This window comes from Pristiophorus japonicus, chromosome 9 (assembly GCF_044704955.1).
Source record: "Pristiophorus japonicus isolate sPriJap1 chromosome 9, sPriJap1.hap1, whole genome shotgun sequence".
In the NCBI taxonomy this organism is placed as follows: domain Eukaryota; kingdom Metazoa; phylum Chordata; class Chondrichthyes; family Pristiophoridae; genus Pristiophorus; species Pristiophorus japonicus.
This window is the reverse complement of record NC_091985.1, coordinates 18,941,787-18,961,221: the sequence shown is the minus strand read 5'-3', so window position 1 is coordinate 18,961,221 and position 19,435 is coordinate 18,941,787.

Here is a 19,435-nt window from a genome sequence, read left to right as displayed (position 1 = left end):
GACTCTGATACACTGGGACACTGGGACACTGGGACACGGGGACACTGAGACACTGAGACTCTGGTACACTGAGACACTGAGGCACTGGGACACTGACACACTGAGACACAGAAACACTGGGGCACTGAGACACTGAGACGCTGGTACACTGAGACACTGGGGCACTGGGACACTGACACACTGAGACACAGAGACACTGGGGCACTGGGACACAAAGACATGGAGACACGGACACTGGGAGACAGATACACAGAGGTACAGGGACAATGGGACGCTGGGACACAGAGACACAAGGACACAGGGACACAGAGAGATTGAGACACTGAGACACTGGGACACTGGGACATTGAGACACTGGGACACTGGGACACTGAGACACTGAGACACTGGGACACTGAGACACTGAGACATTGGGACACTGAGACACAGAGACACAGGGACACAGAGACACTGGGACACTGAGACACTGAGACACTGAGACACAGGGACACAGGGACGCTGGGAACGGAGACACTGAGACACTGTGACAGTGAGACACTGGGACACTGGTCCACTGGAACACTGGGACACTGAGACACTCAGACACTGGTACACTGAGGCACTGGGGCACTGGGAGACTGACGCACTGAGACACAGAGACACTGGGGCACTGGGACACAGAGACATGGAGACACGGACACTGGGACACAGAGACACTGGGACACTGAGACACTGAGACACTGAGGCACTGAGACACTGGGACATGGAGACACTGGGACACTGGGACATTGGGACTCTGAAACACCGGGACACTGGGACACTGAGACACTTGGACACTGGGACACTGAGACACTGAGATACTGGGATGCTGAGACACTGAGACACTGGGACACTGAGACACTGAGACACTGAGATACTGAGACACTTGAGACATGGAGACACTGAGACACTGAGACACAGAGACACTGGGACACTGAGACACAGAGACACGGGGACATAGAGACACTGGATCATGGAGACACGGAGACACTGAGGCACAGAGACACAGGGATGCTGGGAACTGAGACACTGGGACACTGAGACACTGGGACACTGGGACATTGAGACACTGAGACACTGAGACACTGAGACACAGAGACACTGGGACTCTGGGACACTGAGACACAGAGACACTGGGGCACTGGGACACAAAGACATGGAGACACGGACACTGGGAGACAGATACACAGAGGTACAGGGACAATGGGACGCTGGGACACAGAGACACAAGGACACAGAGACACTGGGACACCGAGACACTGAGACACTGAGACACTGGGACACTGGGACACAGAGACACTGGGACACAGGGACACGGAGAGATTGAGACACTGAGACACTGGGACACTGGGACACTGAGACACTGGGACACTGAGACACTGGGACACTGGGACACTGAGACACTGAGACACTGGGACACTGAGACACTTAGACACTGGGACACTGAGACACAGAGACACTGGGACACTGAGACACTGGGACACAGAGACACAGATACACAGAGACACAGAGACACAGGGACGCTGGGAACTGAGACACTGAGACACTGAGACACTGGGACACTGAGACACTGAGACACTGGAACACTGAGACACTGGGACACTGAGACACTGAGGCACTGAGATACTGAGACACTGCGACACTGAGACACTGGGACACTGGGACACTGGATCATGGAGACACGGAGACACTGAGGCACAGAGACACTGAGACATGGGGAAACTGTGACACTGGGACACTGAGACACTGAGACACTGAGACACAGAGACACTGGGACACTGGAACACTGAGACATGGGGACACTGGGCCACTGGGTCACTGAGACACTGAGACACTGCGACACTGCGACACTGAGACACTGGGACACTGGATCATGGAGACACGGAGACACTGAGGCACAGAGACACTGAGACATGGGGAAACTGGGACACTGGGACACTGAGACACTGAGACACTGAGACACAGAGACACTGGGACACTGAGACACTGGGACACTGGGACACTGAGACACTGAGACACTGGGACACTGAGACACAGAGACACAGGGAGATAGAGACACTGGGACACTGAGACACTGTGACACTGAGACACAGGGACACAGGGATGCTGGGAACTGAGACACTGGGACACTGAGACACTGGGACACTGGGACATTGAGACACTGAGACACTGCGACACTGAGACACTGGGACTCTGGGACACTGAGAAACTGAGACACAGCGACACTGTGACACTGGGACACTGAGACACTGAGACACTGAGACAATGGGACACTGGGACACTGTGTCTCTGAGACACTGAGACAATGGGACACTGAGACACTGAGACACTGAGACACAGAGACACAGGGACATAGAGACTCTGGGAACTGAGACACTGTGTCACTGGGACACTGAGACACTGGGACACTGGTACACTGGGACACTGGGACACTGAGACACTGAGACACTGGGACACTGAGACACTGAGACATTGGGACACTGAGACACAGAGACACAGGGACACAGAGACACTGGGACACTGAGACACTGAGACACTGAGACACAGGGACACAGGGACGCTGGGAACGGAGACACTGAGACACTGTGACAGTGAGACACTGGGACACTGGTCCACTGGAACACTGGGACACTGAGACACTCAGACACTGGTACACTGAGGCACTGGGGCACTGGGAGACTGACGCACTGAGACACAGAGACACTGGGGCACTGGGACACAGAGACATGGAGACACGGACACTGGGACACAGAGACACTGGGACACTGAGACACTGAGACACTGAGGCACTGAGACACTGGGACATGGAGACACTGGGACACTGGGACATTGGGACTCTGAAACACCGGGACACTGGGACACTGAGACACTTGGACACTGGGACACTGAGACACTGAGATACTGGGATGCTGAGACACTGAGACACTGGGACACTGAGACACTGAGACACTGAGATACTGAGACACTTGAGACATGGAGACACTGAGACACTGAGACACAGAGACACTGGGACACTGAGACACAGAGACACGGGGACATAGAGACACTGGATCATGGAGACACGGAGACACTGAGGCACAGAGACACAGGGATGCTGGGAACTGAGACACTGGGACACTGAGACACTGGGACACTGGGACATTGAGACACTGAGACACTGAGACACTGAGACACAGAGACACTGGGACTCTGGGACACTGAGACACAGAGACACTGGGGCACTGGGACACAAAGACATGGAGACACGGACACTGGGAGACAGATACACAGAGGTACAGGGACAATGGGACGCTGGGACACAGAGACACAAGGACACAGAGACACTGGGACACCGAGACACTGAGACACTGAGACACTGGGACACTGGGACACAGAGACACTGGGACACAGGGACACGGAGAGATTGAGACACTGAGACACTGGGACACTGGGACACTGAGACACTGGGACACTGAGACACTGGGACACTGGGACACTGAGACACTGAGACACTGGGACACTGAGACACTTAGACACTGGGACACTGAGACACAGAGACACTGGGACACTGAGACACTGGGACACAGAGACACAGATACACAGAGACACAGAGACACAGGGACGCTGGGAACTGAGACACTGAGACACTGAGACACTGGGACACTGAGACACTGAGACACTGGAACACTGAGACACTGGGACACTGAGACACTGAGGCACTGAGATACTGAGACACTGCGACACTGAGACACTGGGACACTGGGACACTGGATCATGGAGACACGGAGACACTGAGGCACAGAGACACTGAGACATGGGGAAACTGTGACACTGGGACACTGAGACACTGAGACACTGAGACACAGAGACACTGGGACACTGGAACACTGAGACATGGGGACACTGGGCCACTGGGTCACTGAGACACTGAGACACTGCGACACTGCGACACTGAGACACTGGGACACTGGATCATGGAGACACGGAGACACTGAGGCACAGAGACACTGAGACATGGGGAAACTGGGACACTGGGACACTGAGACACTGAGACACTGAGACACAGAGACACTGGGACACTGAGACACTGGGACACTGGGACACTGAGACACTGAGACACTGGGACACTGAGACACAGAGACACAGGGAGATAGAGACACTGGGACACTGAGACACTGTGACACTGAGACACAGGGACACAGGGATGCTGGGAACTGAGACACTGGGACACTGAGACACTGGGACACTGGGACATTGAGACACTGAGACACTGCGACACTGAGACACTGGGACTCTGGGACACTGAGAAACTGAGACACAGCGACACTGTGACACTGGGACACTGAGACACTGAGACACTGAGACAATGGGACACTGGGACACTGTGTCTCTGAGACACTGAGACAATGGGACACTGAGACACTGAGACACTGAGACACAGAGACACAGGGACATAGAGACTCTGGGAACTGAGACACTGTGTCACTGGGACACTGAGACACTGGGACACTGGTACACTGGGACACTGGGATACTGAGACACAGAGACCCTGGGACTCTGATACACTGGGACACTGGGACACTGGGACACGGGGACACTGAGACACTGAGACTCTGGTACACTGAGACACTGAGGCACTGGGACACTGACACACTGAGACACAGAAACACTGGGGCACTGAGACACTGAGACGCTGGTACACTGAGACACTGGGGCACTGGGACACTGACACACTGAGACACAGAGACACTGGGGCACTGGGACACAAAGACATGGAGACACGGACACTGGGAGACAGATACACAGAGGTACAGGGACAATGGGACGCTGGGACACAGAGACACAAGGACACAGGGACACAGAGAGATTGAGACACTGAGACACTGGGACACTGGGACATTGAGACACTGGGACACTGGGACACTGAGACACTGAGACACTGGGACACTGAGACACTGAGACATTGGGACACTGAGACACAGAGACACAGGGACACAGAGACACTGGGACACTGAGACACTGAGACACTGAGACACAGGGACACAGGGACGCTGGGAACGGAGACACTGAGACACTGTGACAGTGAGACACTGGGACACTGGTCCACTGGAACACTGGGACACTGAGACACTCAGACACTGGTACACTGAGGCACTGGGGCACTGGGAGACTGACGCACTGAGACACAGAGACACTGGGGCACTGGGACACAGAGACATGGAGACACGGACACTGGGACACAGAGACACTGGGACACTGAGACACTGAGACACTGAGGCACTGAGACACTGGGACATGGAGACACTGGGACACTGGGACATTGGGACTCTGAAACACCGGGACACTGGGACACTGAGACACTTGGACACTGGGACACTGAGACACTGAGATACTGGGATGCTGAGACACTGAGACACTGGGACACTGAGACACTGAGACACTGAGATACTGAGACACTTGAGACATGGGGACACTGGGCCACTGGGTCACTGAGACACTGAGACACTGCGACACTGGGACACTGAGACACTGGGACACTGGATCATGGAGACACGGAGACACTGAGGCACAGAGACACTGAGACATGGGGAAACTGGGACACTGGGACACTGAGACACTGAGACACTGAGACACAGAGACACTGGGACACTGAGACACAGAGACACGGGGACATAGAGACACTGGGACACTGAGACACTGTGACACTGAGACACAGGGACACAGGGATGCTGGGAACTGAGACACTGGGACACTGAGACACTGGGACACTGGGACATTGAGACACTGAGACACTGAGACACTGAGACACAGAGACACTGGGACTCTGGGACACTGAGAAACTGAGACACAGCAACACTGTGACACTGGGACACTGAGACACTGAGACACTGAGACAATGGGACACTGGGACACTGTGTCTCTGAGACACTGAGACAATGGGACACTGAGACACTGAGACACTGAGACACAGAGACACAGGGACATAGAGACTCTGGGAACTGAGACACTGTGTCACTGGGACACTGAGACACTGGGACACTGGTACACTGGGACACTGGGACACTGAGACACAGAGACCGTGGGACTCTGATACACTGGGACACTGGGACACTGGGACACGGGGACACTGAGACACTGAGACTCTGGTACACTGAGACACTGAGGCACTGGGACACTGACACACTGAGACACAGAAACACTGGGGCCCTGAGACACTGAGACGCTGGTACACTGAGACACTGGGGCACTGGGACACTGACACACTGAGACACAGAGACACTTGGACACTGAGACACTGACACACTGAGACACTGAGACACTGGGACACTGGGACACAGAGACACTGGGACACAGTGACACGGAGAGATTGAGACACCAAGACACTGGGATACTGTGACACTGAGACACAGAGACACTGGGACACTGGGACACTGGGACACTGTCACACTGGGACACCGAGACACTGAGACACTGAGACACAGGGACAATGGGGCACTGGGAACTGAGACACTGAGTCACAGAGACACTGGGACACTGGGACACTGAGACACTGATAAACTGAGACACTGGGATACTGGGACACTGGGACACAAGGACACTGAGACACTGGGACACTGGGACACTGAAACACTGAGACACTGGGACACTGAGACATTGAGACACTGGGACAGTGAGACACTGAGACACTGAGACACTGGGACACTGAGACACTGAGACACTGAGACACTGAGGCACTGAGACACTGGGACATGGAGATACTGGTACACTGAGACACTGGGGCACTGGGACACTGACACACTGAGACACAGAGACACTGGGGCACTGAGACACTGAGACACTGGTACACTGAGACACTGGGGCACTGGGACACTGACACACTGAGACACAGAGACACTGGGGCAATGGGATACAGAGGCATGGAGTCACGGACACTGGGAGACAGAGACACAGGGGTACAGGGACAATGGGACGCTGGGACACAGAGACACAAGGACACAGAGACACTGGGACACTGAGAAACTGAGACACTGGGACACTGGAACGCAGAGACACTGGGACACAGGGACACGGAGAGATTGAGACACTGAGACACTGGGAAACTGTGACGCTGAGACACAGAGACACTGGGACACTGGGACACGGGGACACTGAGACACTGAGACTCTGGTACACTGAGACACTGAGGCACTGGGACACTGACACACTGAGACACAGAAACACTGGGGCCCTGAGACACTGAGACGCTGGTACACTGAGACACTGGGGCACTGGGACACTGACACACTGAGACACAGAGACACTTGGACACTGAGACACTGACACACTGAGACACTGAGACACTGAGACACTGGGACACTGGGACACAGAGACACTGGGACACAGTGACACGGAGAGATTGAGACACCGAGACACTGGGATACTGTGACACTGAGACACAGAGACACTGGGACACTGGGACACTGGGACACTGTCACACTGGGACACCGAGACACTGAGACACTGAGACACAGGGACAATGGGGCACTGGGAACTGAGACACTGAGTCACAGAGACACTGGGACACTGGGACACTGAGACACTGATAAACTGAGACACTGGGATACTGGGACACTGGGACACAAGGACACTGAGACACTGGGACACTGGGACACTGAAACACTGAGACACTGGGACACTGAGACATTGAGACACTGGGACAGTGAGACACTGAGACACTGAGACACTGGGACACTGAGACACTGAGACACTGAGACACTGAGGCACTGAGACACTGGGACATGGAGATACTGGTACACTGAGACACTGGGGCACTGGGACACTGACACACTGAGACACAGAGACACTGGGGCACTGAGACACTGAGACACTGGTACACTGAGACACTGGGGCACTGGGACACTGACACACTGAGACACAGAGACACTGGGGCACTGGGATACAGAGGCATGGAGTCACGGACACTGGGAGACAGAGACACAGGGGTACAGGGACAATGGGACGCTGGGACACAGAGACACAAGGACACAGAGACACTGGGACACTGAGAAACTGAGACACTGGGACACTGGAACGCAGAGACACTGGGACACAGGGGCACGGAGAGATTGAGACACTGAGACACTGGGAAACTGTGACGCTGAGACACAGAGACACTGGGACACTGGGACACTAGGACACAGAGACACTGAGACACTGAGACACGGGGACACTGGGGCACTGGGAACTGAGACACTGAGTCACAGAGACACTGGGACACTGGGACACTGAGACACTGATACACTGAGACACTGGGATACTGGGACACTGAGACACAGGGGCACTGAGACACAGGGACCAAGGGACACTGGGAACTGAGACACTGAGACACTGGGACACTGAGACACTGAGACACTGGGACACTGGGACACTGAGACACTGAGACACAGGGACATAGGGACGCTGGAAACTGAGACACTGGTCCACTGGAACACTCGGACACTGAGACACAGAGACCGTGGGACTCTGATTCACTGAGACACTGGGACACTGTGACACTGGTACACTGAGACACTGGGGAACTGGGACACTGACACACTGAGACACAGCGACACTGGGGCACTGGGACACAGAGACACGGAGGCACGGATACTGGGACACAGAGTCACAGGGGCACAGGGACAATGGGACAATGGGACACAGAGACACGGACACTGAGACACAGATACACAGAGACACAGGGAAGCTGGGAACTGAGACACTGGGACACTGAGACACTGAGACAGTGAGACACTGAGACACTGGGACACTGGGACCCTGGGACAATGAGACACTGAGACACTGAGATACTGAGACACTTGAGACATGGGGACACTGGGCCACTGGGACACTGAGACACTGAGACACTTGTACACTGGGACACTGAGACACTGGGACACTGGGACACAGAGACACAGATACACAGAGACACAGAGACACAGGGACGCTGGGAACTGAGACACTGAGACACTGAGACACTGGGACACTGAGACACTGAGACACTGGAACACTGAGACACTGGGACACTGAGACACTGAGGCACTGAGATACTGAGACACTGCGACACTGAGACACTGGGACACTGGGACACTGGATCATGGAGACACGGAGACACTGAGGCACAGAGACACTGAGACATGGGGAAACTGTGACACTGGGACACTGAGACACTGAGACACTGAGACACAGAGACACTGGGACACTGGAACACTGAGACATGGGGACACTGGGCCACTGGGTCACTGAGACACTGAGACACTGCGACACTGCGACACTGAGACACTGGGACACTGGATCATGGAGACACGGAGACACTGAGGCACAGAGACACTGAGACATGGGGAAACTGGGACACTGGGACACTGAGACACTGAGACACTGAGACACAGAGACACTGGGACACTGAGACACTGGGACACTGGGACACTGAGACACTGAGACACTGGGACACTGAGACACAGAGACACAGGGAGATAGAGACACTGGGACACTGAGACACTGTGACACTGAGACACAGGGACACAGGGATGCTGGGAACTGAGACACTGGGACACTGAGACACTGGGACACTGGGACATTGAGACACTGAGACACTGCGACACTGAGACACTGGGACTCTGGGACACTGAGAAACTGAGACACAGCGACACTGTGACACTGGGACACTGAGACACTGAGACACTGAGACAATGGGACACTGGGACACTGTGTCTCTGAGACACTGAGACAATGGGACACTGAGACACTGAGACACTGAGACACAGAGACACAGGGACATAGAGACTCTGGGAACTGAGACACTGTGTCACTGGGACACTGAGACACTGGGACACTGGTACACTGGGACACTGGGATACTGAGACACAGAGACCCTGGGACTCTGATACACTGGGACACTGGGACACTGGGACACGGGGACACTGAGACACTGAGACTCTGGTACACTGAGACACTGAGGCACTGGGACACTGACACACTGAGACACAGAAACACTGGGGCACTGAGACACTGAGACGCTGGTACACTGAGACACTGGGGCACTGGGACACTGACACACTGAGACACAGAGACACTGGGGCACTGGGACACAAAGACATGGAGACACGGACACTGGGAGACAGATACACAGAGGTACAGGGACAATGGGACGCTGGGACACAGAGACACAAGGACACAGGGACACAGAGAGATTGAGACACTGAGACACTGGGACACTGGGACATTGAGACACTGGGACACTGGGACACTGAGACACTGAGACACTGGGACACTGAGACACTGAGACATTGGGACACTGAGACACAGAGACACAGGGACACAGAGACACTGGGACACTGAGACACTGAGACACTGAGACACAGGGACACAGGGACGCTGGGAACGGAGACACTGAGACACTGTGACAGTGAGACACTGGGACACTGGTCCACTGGAACACTGGGACACTGAGACACTCAGACACTGGTACACTGAGGCACTGGGGCACTGGGAGACTGACGCACTGAGACACAGAGACACTGGGGCACTGGGACACAGAGACATGGAGACACGGACACTGGGACACAGAGACACTGGGACACTGAGACACTGAGACACTGAGGCACTGAGACACTGGGACATGGAGACACTGGGACACTGGGACATTGGGACTCTGAAACACCGGGACACTGGGACACTGAGACACTTGGACACTGGGACACTGAGACACTGAGATACTGGGATGCTGAGACACTGAGACACTGGGACACTGAGACACTGAGACACTGAGATACTGAGACACTTGAGACATGGAGACACTGAGACACTGAGACACAGAGACACTGGGACACTGAGACACAGAGACACGGGGACATAGAGACACTGGATCATGGAGACACGGAGACACTGAGGCACAGAGACACAGGGATGCTGGGAACTGAGACACTGGGACACTGAGACACTGGGACACTGGGACATTGAGACACTGAGACACTGAGACACTGAGACACAGAGACACTGGGACTCTGGGACACTGAGACACAGAGACACTGGGGCACTGGGACACAAAGACATGGAGACACGGACACTGGGAGACAGATACACAGAGGTACAGGGACAATGGGACGCTGGGACACAGAGACACAAGGACACAGAGACACTGGGACACCGAGACACTGAGACACTGAGACACTGGGACACTGGGACACAGAGACACTGGGACACAGGGACACGGAGAGATTGAGACACTGAGACACTGGGACACTGGGACACTGAGACACTGGGACACTGAGACACTGGGACACTGGGACACTGAGACACTGAGACACTGGGACACTGAGACACTTAGACACTGGGACACTGAGACACAGAGACACTGGGACACTGAGACACTGGGACACAGAGACACAGATACACAGAGACACAGAGACACAGGGACGCTGGGAACTGAGACACTGAGACACTGAGACACTGGGACACTGAGACACTGAGACACTGGAACACTGAGACACTGGGACACTGAGACACTGAGGCACTGAGATACTGAGACACTGCGACACTGAGACACTGGGACACTGGGACACTGGATCATGGAGACACGGAGACACTGAGGCACAGAGACACTGAGACATGGGGAAACTGTGACACTGGGACACTGAGACACTGAGACACTGAGACACAGAGACACTGGGACACTGGAACACTGAGACATGGGGACACTGGGCCACTGTGTCACTGAGACACTGAGACACTGCGACACTGCGACACTGAGACACTGGGACACTGGATCATGGAGACACGGAGACACTGAGGCACAGAGACACTGAGACATGGGGAAACTGGGACACTGGGACACTGAGACACTGAGACACTGAGACACAGAGACACTGGGACACTGAGACACTGGGACACTGGGACACTGAGACACTGAGACACTGGGACACTGAGACACAGAGACACAGGGAGATAGAGACACTGGGACACTGAGACACTGTGACACTGAGACACAGGGACACAGGGATGCTGGGAACTGAGACACTGGGACACTGAGACACTGGGACACTGGGACATTGAGACACTGAGACACTGCGACACTGAGACACTGGGACTCTGGGACACTGAGAAACTGAGACACAGCGACACTGTGACACTGGGACACTGAGACACTGAGACACTGAGACAATGGGACACTGGGACACTGTGTCTCTGAGACACTGAGACAATGGGACACTGAGACACTGAGACACTGAGACACAGAGACACAGGGACATAGAGACTCTGGGAACTGAGACACTGTGTCACTGGGACACTGAGACACTGGGACACTGGTACACTGGGACACTGGGATACTGAGACACAGAGACCCTGGGACTCTGATACACTGGGACACTGGGACACTGGGACACGGGGACACTGAGACACTGAGACTCTGGTACACTGAGACACTGAGGCACTGGGACACTGACACACTGAGACACAGAAACACTGGGGCACTGAGACACTGAGACGCTGGTACACTGAGACACTGGGGCACTGGGACACTGACACACTGAGACACAGAGACACTGGGGCACTGGGACACAAAGACATGGAGACACGGACACTGGGAGACAGATACACAGAGGTACAGGGACAATGGGACGCTGGGACACAGAGACACAAGGACACAGGGACACAGAGAGATTGAGACACTGAGACACTGGGACACTGGGACATTGAGACACTGGGACACTGGGACACTGAGACACTGAGACACTGGGACACTGAGACACTGAGACATTGGGACACTGAGACACAGAGACACAGGGACACAGAGACACTGGGACACTGAGACACTGAGACACTGAGACACAGGGACACAGGGACGCTGGGAACGGAGACACTGAGACACTGTGACAGTGAGACACTGGGACACTGGTCCACTGGAACACTGGGACACTGAGACACTCAGACACTGGTACACTGAGGCACTGGGGCACTGGGAGACTGACGCACTGAGACACAGAGACACTGGGGCACTGGGACACAGAGACATGGAGACACGGACACTGGGACACAGAGACACTGGGACACTGAGACACTGAGACACTGAGGCACTGAGACACTGGGACATGGAGACACTGGGACACTGGGACATTGGGACTCTGAAACACCGGGACACTGGGACACTGAGACACTTGGACACTGGGACACTGAGACACTGAGATACTGGGATGCTGAGACACTGAGACACTGGGACACTGAGACACTGAGACACTGAGATACTGAGCCACTTGAGACATGGGGACACTGGGCCACTGGGTCACTGAGACACTGAGACACTGCGACACTGGGACACTGAGACACTGGGACACTGGATCATGGAGACACGGAGACACTGAGGCACAGAGACACTGAGACATGGGGAAACTGGGACACTGGGACACTGAGACACTGAGACACTGAGACACAGAGACACTGGGACACTGAGACACAGAGACACGGGGACATAGAGACACTGGGACACTGAGACACTGTGACACTGAGACACAGGGACACAGGGATGCTGGGAACTGAGACACTGGGACACTGAGACACTGGGACACTGGGACATTGAGACACTGAGACACTGAGACACTGAGACACAGAGACACTGGGACTCTGGGACACTGAGAAACTGAGACACAGCAACACTGTGACACTGGGACACTGAGACACTGAGACACTGAGACAATGGGACACTGGGACACTGTGTCTCTGAGACACTGAGACAATGGGACACTGAGACACTGAGACACTGAGACACAGAGACACAGGGACATAGAGACTCTGGGAACTGAGACACTGTGTCACTGGGACACTGAGACACTGGGACACTGGTACACTGGGACACTGGGACACTGAGACACAGAGACCGTGGGACTCTGATACACTGGGACACTGGGACACTGGGACACGGGGACACTGAGACACTGAGACTCTGGTACACTGAGACACTGAGGCACTGGGACACTGACACACTGAGACACAGAAACACTGGGGCCCTGAGACACTGAGACGCTGGTACACTGAGACACTGGGGCACTGGGACACTGACACACTGAGACACAGAGACACTTGGACACTGAGACACTGACACACTGAGACACTGAGACACTGAGACACTGGGACACTGGGACACAGAGACACTGGGACACAGTGACACGGAGAGATTGAGACACCGAGACACTGGGATACTGTGACACTGAGACACAGAGACACTGGGACACTGGGACACTGGGACACTGTCACACTGGGACACCGAGACACTGAGACACTGAGACACAGGGACAATGGGGCACTGGGAACTGAGACACTGAGTCACAGAGACACTGGGACACTGGGACACTGAGACACTGATAAACTGAGACACTGGGATACTGGGACACTGGGACACAAGGACACTGAGACACTGGGACACTGGGACACTGAAACACTGAGACACTGGGACACTGAGACATTGAGACACTGGGACAGTGAGACACTGAGACACTGAGACACTGGGACACTGAGACACTGAGACACTGAGACACTGAGGCACTGAGACACTGGGACATGGAGATACTGGTACACTGAGACACTGGGGCACTGGGACACTGACACACTGAGACACAGAGACACTGGGGCACTGAGACACTGAGACACTGGTACACTGAGACACTGGGGCACTGGGACACTGACACACTGAGACACAGAGACACTGGGGCAATGGGATACAGAGGCATGGAGTCACGGACACTGGGAGACAGAGACACAGGGGTACAGGGACAATGGGACGCTGGGACACAGAGACACAAGGACACAGAGACACTGGGACACTGAGAAACTGAGACACTGGGACACTGGAACGCAGAGACACTGGGACACAGGGACACGGAGAGATTGAGACACTGAGACACTGGGAAACTGTGACGCTGAGACACAGAGACACTGGGACACTGGGACACGGGGACACTGAGACACTGAGACTCTGGTACACTGAGACACTGAGGCACTGGGACACTGACACACTGAGACACAGAAACACTGGGGCCCTGAGACACTGAGACGCTGGTACACTGAGACACTGGGGCACTGGGACACTGACACACTGAGACACAGAGACACTTGGACACTGAGACACTGACACACTGAGACACTGAGACACTGAGACACTGGGACACTGGGACACAGAGACACTGGGACACAGTGACACGGAGAGATTGAGACACCGAGACACTGGGATACTGTGACACTGAGACACAGAGACACTGGGACACTGGGACACTGGGACACTGTCACACTGGGACACCGAGACACTGAGACACTGAGACACAGGGACAATGGGGCACTGGGAACTGAGACACTGAGTCACAGAGACACTGGGACACTGGGACACTGAGACACTGATAAACTGAGACACTGGGATACTGGGACACTGGGACACAAGGACACTGAGACACTGGGACACTGGGACACTGAAACACTGAGACACTGGGACACTGAGACATTGAGACACTGGGACAGTGAGACACTGAGACACTGAGACACTGGGACACTGAGACACTGAGACACTGAGACACTGAGGCACTGAGACACTGGGACATGGAGATACTGGTACACTGAGACACTGGGGCACTGGGACACTGACACACTGAGACACAGAGACACTGGGGCACTGAGACACTGAGACACTGGTACACTGAGACACTGGGGCACTGGGACACTGACACACTGAGACACAGAGACACTGGGGCACTGGGATACAGAGGCATGGAGTCACGGACACTGGGAGACAGAGACACAGGGGTACAGGGACAATGGGACGCTGGGACACAGAGACACAAGGACACAGAGACACTGGGACACTGAGAAACTGAGACACTGGGACACTGGAACGCAGAGACACTGGGACACAGGGGCACGGAGAGATTGAGACACTGAGACACTGGGAAACTGTGACGCTGAGACACAGAGACACTGGGACACTGGGACACTAGGACACAGAGACACTGAGACACTGAGACACGGGGACACTGGGGCACTGGGAACTGAGACACTGAGTCACAGAGACACTGGGACACTGGGACACTGAGACACTGATACACTGAGACACTGGGATACTGGGACACTGAGACACAGGGGCACTGAGACACAGGGACCAAGGGACACTGGGAACTGAGACACTGAGACACTGGGACACTGAGACACTGAGACACTGGGACACTGGGACACTGAGACACTGAGACACAGGGACATAGGGACGCTGGAAACTGAGACACTGGTCCACTGGAACACTCGGACACTGAGACACAGAGACCGTGGGACTCTGATTCACTGAGACACTGGGACACTGTGACACTGGTACACTGAGACACTGGGGAACTGGGACACTGACACACTGAGACACAGCGACACTGGGGCACTGGGACACAGAGACACGGAGGCACGGATACTGGGACACAGAGTCACAGGGGCACAGGGACAATGGGACAATGGGACACAGAGACACGGACACTGAGACACAGATACACAGAGACACAGGGAAGCTGGGAACTGAGACACTGGGACACTGAGACACTGAGACAGTGAGACACTGAGACACTGGGACACTGGGACCCTGGGACAATGAGACACTGAGACACTGAGATACTGAGACACTTGAGACATGGGGACACTGGGCCACTGGGACACTGAGACACTGAGACACTTGTACACTGGGACACTGAGACACTGGGACACTGGGTCACGGAGACACGGAGACACTGAGACACAGAAACACTGAGACATGGGGACACTGGGACACTGGGACACTGAGACACAGAGACACTGGGACACTGGGACATTGAGACACTGAGGCACTGAGACACTGAAACACAGAGACACTGGGACACTGAGAAACTGAGACACAGCGACACTGGGACACTGAGTTACTGAGACAGTGGGACACTGGGACACTGTGTCTCTGAGACACTGAGACACTGGGACACTGGGGCACTGAGACACAGAGACACTGGGACTCTGGGACACTGAGAAACTGAGACACAGCGACACTGTGACACTGGGACACTGAGACACTGAGACACTGAGACAATGGGACACTGGGACACTGTGTTCTGAGACACTGAGACAATGGGACACTGAGACACTGAGACAGAGAGACACTGGGAACTGAGACACTGTGTCACTGGGACACTGAGACACTGGGACACTGGGACACTGGTACACTGGGACACTGGGACACTGAGACACAGAGACCGTGGGACTCTGATACACTGGGACACTGGGACACTGGGACACTGAGACACTGAGACTCTGGTACACTGAGACACTAAGGCACTGGGACACTGACACACTGAGACACAGAGAAACTGGGGCACTGAGACACTGAGACACTGGTACACTGAGACACTGGGGCACTGGGACACTGACACACTGAGACACAGAGACACTGGGGCACTGGGACACAAAGACATGGAGACACGGACACTGGGAGACAGATACACAGAGGTACAGGGACAATGGGACGCTGGGACACAGAGACACAAGGACACAGAGACACTGGGACACCGAGACACTGAGACACTGAGACACTGAGACACTGGGGCACTGGGACACAGAGACACTGGGGCACAGGGACACGGAGAGATTGAGACACTGAGACACTGGGACACTGGGACACTGAGACACTGGGACACTGGGACACTGAGACACTGAGACACTGGGACACTGAGACACTGAGACACTGAGAAACTGAGACACAGCGACACTGTGACACTGGGACACTGAGACACTGAGACACTGAGACAATGGGACACTGGGACACTGTGTCTCTGAGACACTGAGACAATGGGACACTGAGACACTGAGACACAGAGACACAGGGACATAGAGACACTGGGAACTGAGACACTGTGTCACTGGGACACTGAGACACTGGGACACTGGGACACTGGTACACTGGGACACTGGGACACTGAGACACAGAGACCGTGGGACTCTGATACACTGGGACACTGGGACACTGGGACACTGAGACACTGAGACTCTGGTACACTGAGACACTAAGGCACTGGGACACTGACACACTGAGACACAGAGACACTGGGGCACTGAGACACTGAGACACTGGTACACTGAGACACTTGGGCACTGGGACACTGACACACTGAGACACAGAAACACTGGGGCACTGGGACACAAAGACATGGAGACACGGACACTGGGAGACAGATACACAGAGGTACAGGGACAATGGGACGCTGGGACACAGAGACACAAGGACACAGAGACACTGGGACACTGAGACACTGAGACACTGAGACACTGAGACACTGGGACACTGGGACACAGAGACACTGGGACACAGGGACACGGAGAGATTGAGACACTGAGACACTGGGACACTGGGACACTGAGACACTGGGACACTTGGACACTGAGACACTGAGACACTGGGACACTGAGACACTGAGACACTGGGACACTGAGACACAGAGACACAGGGACACAGAGACACTGGGACACTGAGACACTGAGACACAGGGACACGGCGACACTGGGACACTGAGACACTGTGACACTGGGTCACGGAGACACGGAGACACTGAGACACAGAGACACAGAGACACTGAGACATGGGGACATTGGGATACTGGGGCACTGAGACACAGAGACACTGGGACACTGGGACATTGAGACACTGAGACACTGAGACGCTGAGACACAGAGACACTGGGACTCTGGGACACTGAGAAACTGAGACACAGCGACACTGTGACACTGGGACACTGAGACACTGAGACACTGAGACAATGGGACACTGGGACACTGTGTCTCTGAGACACTGAGACAATGGGACACTGAGACACTGAGACACTGGGACACTGAGACACAGAGACACAGGGTCACGGAGACACTGGGACACTGGGACTCTGGGACACTGAGACACTGGGACACGGCGACACTGGGACACTGAGACACTGTGACACTGGGTCACAGAGACACGGAGAAACATAGAAACATAGAAACATAGAAAATAGGTGCAGGAGCAGGCCATTCAGCCCTTCTAGCCTGCACCGCCATTCAATGAGTTCATGGCTGAACATGAAACTTCAGTACCTCCTTCCTGCTTTCTCGCCATAACCCTTGATCCCCCGAGTAGTAAGGACTTCATCTAACTCCGTTTTGAATATATTTAGTGAATTGGCCTCAACTACTTTCTGTGGTAGAGAATTCCACAGGTTCACCACTCTCTGGGTGAAGAAGTTTCTCCTCATCTCGGTCCTAAATGGCTTACCCCTTATCCTCAGACTGTGACCCCTGGTTCTGGACTTCCCCAACATTGGGAACATTCTTTCTGCATCTAACCTGTCTAAACCCGTCAGAATTTTAAACGTTTCTATGAGGTCCCCTCTCATTCTTCTGAACTCCAGTGAATACAAGCCCA